Here is a 9,080-nt window from a genome sequence, read left to right on the forward strand (position 1 = left end):
CCTCGGCTCTTTGGATTCTCACAAGTGCCTGGTCCTGGGCTGGGATATTAACACCACCCTCAAAGAGCAGGACCACTCAGGGACCGAGCAGTGCCCGGCCGCCACACACGTCCTCCGGAAGATTGTTGACCATCACTCCCTGGTGGACATCTGGCGCAACCACCGCCCGGACGATGTGTCAACGTTCACCTATGTCCGGGTGGAGGCACATCGGTCGTGCAACTCCTGGTTGGACTGCATCTACTTCTCTCACCATCAACTTTCACAGGCCCACTCCTCCGGCATCCAGCCAGCCCTGTTCTCGGATCACCATCTGGTGACCGTGATGGCCTCTCTAGGCCGGGGCCAGTCTACTGGCACTTTAATAACAGCTTGCTGGAAGATGTGGGCTTCATGGCAACCTTTTGGGAGTTCAGGCTGGTCTGGCAAGGGCAGAGGTGCACTCTTCCCTTCCTGGAACCCAATATGAGGACCCTCTTGCAGTCGTCCAGCCTGACTTTGTCACAGTGGATACATGGGCACTGAGGGAACTTTTTAATGCAAATCTTAGGTGCCAAGTGAGTGGTGGTGGCAGGGGATGTGCATCACAATGGTGCCAAAGCCAGAACGTAGGTGCCTAAAATAGGAACGTATCTATCTCACTTTTTGTACATTCAGGTCCTAGTGATCTGACCTACGCTAAAATTTTCAAAGCAACTGCATCCCATTTTAAAAAGAGACTTAGGCCTTTAGGGCCCAAGATTTCCAAAGATATTTTGGTGCCTAAAGATGCACACAGGTGCCTAGTGGGATTTTTGGCAGTGCCTAACAGGTTAGGTGCCTAACTCCTAGTGATTTCATGAAACTTAGATGCCCCAAAATCTGCCCTTAATCCTATTGAAAGTCAACAGGACTTAGACTTCTTTGTGCCAAAATCCTTTTTGAAAATGAAACTTAGGCACTTTTGAAAACCTTCATTCCTAGTCCCTTATATCCCCAATCTTCTCCTAGTCCTTCTAGTCCACTGATTCCCCTCTCTGTACTCTCTGCATCCATTTCGTTCACAAATAGCTGTTGATATTTTCTCAGATGCGCCTTTTACATGGAATTCCCTCCTCTGGTTTGCCAAGCCCGAAACTATCATTTAAATACTTCCTGAAAAATCTCCTGCAATGCCCACAGTAAGAAAACTTTCATGTATATTCAGCATTTTTTCTCAAACAGAAACTACATTACGATATAATTAAGATTGAGAGTACATATGAGCCATTGAGGCTAAAAATATTCCAGAGATCTTGTAAATAACTGTCTGCAAACCAAGGTTTGGAAACCCAGGACATTCAGAGTTAAGGTTATAGTTTTTTAAAAAATCCAAACATGAGAAGGGATGCACACAGTCAGGGCATCCAAACAGCCTTGACTCTGCCCTGGAGTGATACCATGCAGAAAGTGCATAATTATCATTAAGGTATTTTAGTGTTTGTGGTCCCAGAATAGATTGAATTGATTACACATTCAGTATTTTCCCCCAACCCTTTTCCTGCTCTCAGGGATTTTGTACTTTGATGTTTTCTGTGAAGCAGCTGGCAATGTTCTGAGCACTATAAATGAAACATAATAAATGCACATATACAGATAGATGGCCTGTGCTTAGCTTCCTGTATATATTCAGAGCATTATGCATTATGTACACACCCTTGTAATAGTATATTCTCAAAACCACTGTTTTATATGACAACACTCCACAAGCAAGTGAACCTTCAGCCCTTTAACAACATGCATCTCACCCACCACCAATAATTATTAAAGCCCAAAGGGCTTTGGTTGCATATTCAAAACAATTTAAAAGTCAAATTCTGTTGCGATATCAGAAAACACACTTTGTTTTTCTCTCAGGAGGCTGCCTGTGGCTTTTATGAGTTATTCATGAAAATAACCTGGAGTTCTACCCTGCCAAGTTCTGGGACTTTGTTAGCACGACAGCAAAAGAGTGGAGCAGGCTTGGGAAAGTAATTCTCTTTCAACATATGTGGAGTGCAACCATATTTTCTCGAGTGAGATTTATAATGCTTTCGTGTTGCATTGCAGAAGGATCCGTTGTTTTTTAAATGTTTTTAAACCTCTTAAAGGCAAACTTACTGTGTTTGGAAAAGGTGTCAAATGGCAACTTTTGGTAATTAGCTTATTTGTTTTAATTTGTAAGCTCTGTGGTGAAGACACTGTCTCTTATTATGTGCATGTATAATACATAGCACAGTGGTGCTCTGATTCACAGGAAGGCATGATCCAGTGGTGAGGATGCTAACCTTCAATTTTGGAGATCACATTTGATTCCCTGCTGTACCACAGATTCCTTTTGTGACCTTAGTCTTGCTGTGCTTCAGTTCCCCATCTGTAAAATGGGTATAATAATAATACCTAGCTCTTCTATAGCATTTTTCATCAGTAGATCTCAAAGTTCTTTTCAAAGGATGTCAGAATCATCAGCCCCATTTTACAGATGGGGAAAGTGAGGCACAGAGGTTAAAGGACTTGCCTGAGGACACCGAGCAGGCCAGTGACAGAGCTGGAATTAGAGCCTAAATCACCTGTATCCTAGCCCAGTGCTTTATCCACAAGGACATACTGCCTCTCATTTCATGGTTTTCCAAGGTAAGGTGCACTGTTCATAAAATTGAAATTTTCTGCAGATAAATTTCAATATTTGTTGAAAAATAGATTTTATTTTCCGTCAGGAAATTTGAAATGCAGGCAGAAAGTGAAAGGTATAAGAACCTTCCAGGTGGGTAGCTGACAAGCTGAAAAATTCTTTTAAGTGCCCTCAAAATGGAATTTTTAGAGACCATCCCTTCCATGTAAAATTTCACACCGCTTAAAATTTCATCCCAGAGTGGATTTCTATTTTCCATTCACCTCCAGTGGCTATTGTTTTGGCATTGATAGTGCCTCAGAAGTACGATTCTGTTCAAGACTCCAGGATCTGCCTTTGGTTCCCCACCTGTGGGTGGCACCATGGTCTTACCTCCCTCCGAACCAAGATGGCTCACCCGCTACACATTTGTAGTAAAAGCCACTTCCCTTTGACTCTTCAGTGTAAGGCAATGATGCCTTCCTGAGGGCAAAGGCCTAATGCCTTCAGCTGCCTCTGCTGGGGTGGTTAACCTCCCAGCACTGCTTGATGAGGCAAAACTCAGCTATGAACATTCACACGATGCTTTGAAGATAGGAAGCGCCACCTAAATGATGGATGTATTGTAATTGTGATGCTGCTACAAAACATTTTACCATTTAAAATAATGATAAACATCTGTCAGCATGATATCTTGGGGTAACAAAGACAGCGCAAGCCCTAGGGCGAGATGACGTAGAGATGGAGCTCTTCTCTCCCTCTCCTGGGAAGCAGGGGAAAAGCCAACTGGGGCCAACTTCACTTACATAAATTATAATGTTGACCCATAATTCCCCGTACTGAGTCTTGTTTTGGTTAGTCATAGGAATTGTGCAGGATATGCCTGGTGAGGGGTCACCCTACGGGTATGAGTGATGGAGGTTTGGTTGGGTAATGAAGCTTTGCCTCAGCAGGTGGTTTCTTGAAGGAGGACTCCTCCTATCCTAAAAAAAACAAAAAAACGGTGGATTCTGTTCAAGACTCCAGGTCTGCCTTTGGTTCCCCACCTGTGGCGTATATAGAGGAACCTACGGGACTGAAGCAGTGTCAGCTGTAGGACTGACCTGAATGGAACACCCATAGTAACAATGGAGCAGAGCTGAATCCGCAGCAATGGCTGACCGTGCAGAGAGGGCTTTGTAGCACCCCATCCCCTCTGACCCGTGGAAGCTAGCTAAACTGAACCAGACAGTGTGGAACCTGGCAGAACAGCTCTTCCTGGATTTGGGCAGACTGGTGGAGGAGAGCCACCCCAGGGCTATACTGAGTATAACCTAATCCATGAGTGGGGTGGAGTGGGGTGGGGTTTGTGTTAGCATGACAAGTTCTAACCTTTCATCAACTGGACCCTTATTATTTTGGGCTCGGCGAAGGCGCTGACTAAACTCCGGATGTACTGATTGATTGGGGTGGCTCAGTGTCCTCTGTGTAAATATATATACTAGGTTTTCATATTTCTCTTGACTGCTTTCTCCCAAAATCCTTATGTTCCATGTTGCCTGCGACTGAGGGAGAGGGCAAACCCCTGCAAGGGTGACCAGGGAGGTTTTATTTACATTTTCCAGACCAGAAGCAAGCCTATAACTGTGGGTGGGGGGCCTGAGCCAGAATTTTATTTTCTTTAGAGAAGGATCCCCTAAACACTGAACCCCGCTCCTGTTGCTGGCATTGGCAGAAGGGCCCCGAGAATGATGCTTTCAGTAAATGGAACTAAAGCCAGGTAGCATCCTGTAGTGTTAGTGATGGACCTGGGACTCAGGAGACCTGTGTCCAATGCCTATGTCTAAGGCTTGCTGAATGACCCATTATTTCAAATGGACAAAATAGCCTGCAGTATCACGGGCCTTTCTGTTCCTCCTTTTCCCTATGTTTAAAAGGGGAAAGATGATATTTACCTACTTCATGAGGGGTCTGTGAGGCTTAATTTATAATGTGTAAGGTTGCGTTTTAGTCATGGGTATTTTTAGTAAAAGTCATGGACAGGTCACAGGCAGTAAACAAAAATTCACGGCCAGTGACCTGTCCATGACTTGTACTATATACCCCTAACTAAAACTTGGATACTCTGGGGGGTGACTGGGGGAGCAGCCCAGAGCCAGTGATCACCATGGATGATGGAGGGGTGGAGAGGAGGGCTGGCAGGCTCCCTACCCAGCTCTGCGCAGCTCCCGGAAGAGGTCAGCATGTCCTTGCGGAGGCGCAGCCAGGGGGGCTTCACGCACTGCCCCCGCCCTGAGCTCCCCCTCCGCAGCTCCTATTGGCCTGGAACCACAGCCAATGGGAGTTGCAGGGGCAGCACGTACAGGCAGGGGCAGCACGCGGACCGACTGGCTTTGCATCCGCCTCGTAGCCAGACATGCCGGGAGCCCCCCAGAGGTAAGCGCCAGCCAGAGTCCTGAGCCCCCTCCCACACCCAAACTCCTGCTGCTGCCGGGGGCGGGGGGAGCATGGTAGCCCCAGACTGCCCCAGCAGCAGCCTGGGCCAGACGCACCTGCCACTGCAGAAGTCATGGAGGTCCCGGAAAGTCACAGACTCTGTGACAGACTCGCAGCCATAATTATGTGCAAAGCTCGTTGTGATCCTCAGACACAGGATGCTAGAGAACTGCAAGTTATTATTCTTAAGCATTTTTTTTTCAAATTTTATGCTCTATGTCTAACATTATAGGAAACAGCACTGTGTTTTTAAACAAATGGAAGCCTCCCTTCACAATCAAATGCCCAAAGAGTGATCATTACAGTTGTAAAGGAGGTATTTGAGGGTAGGATGTACACATGAAAGGTCAAGATATTAAATAAACCAGAGCTCCCCGGGTCCCTCATACTCTGCAATGTTAAGAGCTAAATAAAAACATATTTAGGAATTCAGTGCATTGGTGGTACACCTCTACCCCGATATAACGCAGTCCTCGGGAGCCAAAAAATCTTACCGCATTAGAGGTGAAACCAAATTATACCAAACTTGCTTTGGCCTTGAGCATTTCTGTTATTAATAGTCAGTTCCCGCCCCCCTGACTGACCCCTCAGAACGCCCGACCCATCCAACCCCCCCTGCTCCTTGTCCCCTGACTACCCCCTCCAGAGACCCCCCCATCCCTAATCACCCCCAGGACCCCACCCCCTACCCAACCCCCCTGTCCCCTGACTGCCCTGACCCCTATCCATGTCCCTGCCCCCTGACAGGCCCCCTGGGACTCCCACGCCCTATCCAACGCCCCCATTCCCTGCCCCCTGACTGCCCTGCCCCCAGAACCTCCAAACCATTCAACCCCCACTGCTCCCTCTCCCCTGACTGCCCCCCGAGACCCTCTGCCCCTTACTCAACCCCTCGGCTCCGGCCCGGCACCCTTAACACGCCGCTCAGAGCAATGTGTCGGAGCCAGACAAACTGACACGCTGATCCGCTGGAGAGCGCAGCCTCACCCTCTAGAGCGCTGCTTTACCGCGTTATATCCAAATTTGTGTTATATCGGGTCGCGTTATATTGGGGTAGAGGTGTATGTTGTTAGTAGTACAGAACAAAATGTCCCTAAATATATTTTTTGTTTTGTTTCTTACAAACGCAACAAAAAGGCAACCAAGGATACAGTAGGTGGATGTAGGACAGATTTGTCTAAGTGCCATTTTAACAAGGGTCATAAAGAAGGGCTATGTATGTTAATAATGTCCCCGCAAGGGAAATTCCTTGCTGAGGATGAAGAACTGTGTTGCTTATGGTTAGTGTACATCAGTTTAATGACATGGTAGACTTTCCGTCTGTGGGCTTGACCTACGTAACAGGGGTCGCGCTTTCATTGTTCATGTTTGTACTCACAAGGACAATATCATAAGTATGGCTGGTGTCAGCAGACTCGAATTTGCCCTAGCTCTAATGAGGCTTCAGATAAAAAATTACTTGTAATTCATAGTTTTGTTTTGTGTGAGCTTTTTAAATTAACATTTTCTCCAGTGTTCCAACTGAAAGCGATTTAATGAGACCCAACTATCACATTTGGCTGGAGCTGCTTGGCCTATATCCAAGGAACAACTGCAATGGCTAAAATGAATGGGCCTTATTCTCCATTGCTCAGCAACCTGTGTAGTCATTTACACAGAGTTGAGTGTAAAATGTTACCAGCTCAGCACAGGAGGGCCTCCTTCTCATTTACCCTAAGGACACTTCACACCAATTTGGCAGTGTAATGGGTCCTTAAAATGGGTGTAAATGTAATTTACTGCCAGAATGGAGTCAAGTAGCCTTCTCCTAAATGGGAATGCGGCCCATCGCATCTTGTACCTCCTACTTAAGTATAATTGAAAAAACTATTTTCTGCCTTTCATATTTCACAGCGCAACACACCGAATGAGCCTTCTGAATGGCAGTTCATAACGCCGATGCAGATTAAATCTTACAAACTGATGTAATGGTAGTGTGATTGGGATGATCGATACCAATACAGCTGCTTTTGACAACACAAACCGCTCTTTCAGGATGCTACTTACAAGAATTTATCTCGCCGCTCCTCCTCAGTAGCCATGGCTCCTCCAGGGTGTTTTGTGAATGGATGGGCCACGTACAATGCTGTTTCACGGAACAGAATCTCCCCTTTCAATCAATTTGAAGTGCATAGCCCTCCTTTGTATTAATAAATTATACCTGAGCCATTCTGTAAATAAGGGATTTGTAGGCAATTCTGTTGATAAAGGACAAAGAGCATTTGGAAACAGCCGAAACATTAAGATTTACAATACGGTATTTCATCTGGCTGTTTTAAACACCCTGTTTTGTTGAACCTGGAAAAAAAAATACTGGTTAGGAGAATTTTTATGACTTGTACATCAATGTGCAAAAGAGAGGCTGGTTCCAGTTCAGGCAAAAGCAACATTTTCATCTGTAGTTGTGTATAAGCATTGTATTTAGAATGCATGTGTAACCCACACACCTCCTGGGTGTGGTGTTCTGTCCCATCTAGTGGCACCGAGACCACTTACAATTAAATGAGTCTGCTCTACAGCCTTACCTAACAAGCACTTGGCTTTTAGCTCATACTGTAGAGGCTCGTGCACTAAGCTCCAGAGGTCCCTGGTTCAATCCCGCCCACCCATGACCGGGGTCTGTCGGTGTTACAAGTGGTCTTGGTGCCACTAGATTAGACAGAACACCACACCCAGAAGGTGTGTGGGTTACATACTTCGCCTAGCTGAGGAAGCACCACTTATTTACATACCTACATCTTGGCCTGTTGACAGGTCCCATAGCATTCAGCACCATTACCGCTTTTCACAGTGGCCTCAGTGTGAGTTAATCATAGCCTGATGGGGGGAAAATATGTTCCCTTGAACTCTGGAACAGTTACACATGAACCATGATACCTTAAGCCTATAGTCAGAGTTTGTTTCTAAGGGACTTAGGCACTCAAGATCCCATTTTCAAAGATCATTCAGGAAATTAAGTGCCTTAAGTCCCATTTTGAAAAGTCACTTAAGTGCCTATTTTTGCATGTCGTCTTATGCAATCTTTTTTCCTTCAGGAACACGTGCCTCAACTTGCTAGGACTTTTCTCCTGCCACAAGAGGCAAAACTCAGACAATGTCACCTGTACTAAGCTAGCAGCAGATATCACAGCAGAATGCTGTAAGACGAACCCTTCTGTAGATAGTCCTGTAGCTACAGTGGTAGCTCTCTGTATTGCAATGCTAAAGGTTCAGTGTTCAGACTCCTTTTGATGGTGGACACGGGGGGAGAGGTTATTACAGTTGCCCATAATGAAATTTGTTTTGATAAGTGATTTTGATGGGATAGAATTCAAGACCCTATGGAAAGGAGGACATGAGAACAGCAAAATAAGGACACTGGACTTCAGAAAGGTGGATGTCAAATGATTCAAAGAAATAGCAGGCAAGGTCCCATGAAAAGACCAATTAGAAAGAAAAGGAGTTGAAGGGGCTGGCGGTTCTTAAAAGATGTAATGTTAGAGGCTCAACATCAAGCTATTCCGATGTAGAAGAAAGATAAGAAGAGCCATAAGAGACCTATGGGGGGAGGGATAGCTCAGTGGTTTGAGCATTGGCCTGCTAAACCCAGGGTTCTGAGTTCAATCCTGGAGGGGGCCATTTAAGGCTCTGGGACAAAAATTGAGGATTGGTCCTGCTTTGAGCAGGGGGTTGGACAAGATGATCTCCTGACGTCCCTTCCAACCCTGAGATTCTATGAATGTGGCTGCACAAGGAGCTTTTTAGCTATCAAAAATCCAAAAATACATACCGGAAATGGAAGGAGGGGCTTGTCGCACACATGGGAATAGCACGAGTGTGAGGGGACAAAATCAGGACAGCCAAGGCAAAGAATGAGTTATAGATGGCAAGAAGCGTTAGAGACAACTAGAAGTGGTTCTTCAAATATGTCAGACAAAAAAGAAAGATCAAGGACATTGTAGATCTGCTGCTCAATGGA

General features: G+C 45.7%; 1 long non-coding RNA gene across 1 annotated transcript; it reads right to left on the minus strand.

The window, feature by feature from the left end:
- Positions 1 to 2,769: 2,769 nt before the first annotated feature.
- Positions 2,770 to 7,248, minus strand: LOC122466094. The gene is made up of 3 exons (XR_006291354.1): positions 7,130 to 7,248; positions 5,140 to 5,252; positions 2,770 to 3,591 (listed from the first exon to the last, which is right to left on the minus strand). It is a non-coding gene; the product is annotated as an uncharacterized LOC122466094 (long non-coding RNA).
- Positions 7,249 to 9,080: the final 1,832 nt, after the last annotated feature.

This window comes from Chelonia mydas, chromosome 5 (genome assembly GCF_015237465.2).
Source record: "Chelonia mydas isolate rCheMyd1 chromosome 5, rCheMyd1.pri.v2, whole genome shotgun sequence".
Classification (NCBI taxonomy): Eukaryota; Metazoa; Chordata; order Testudines; family Cheloniidae; genus Chelonia; species Chelonia mydas.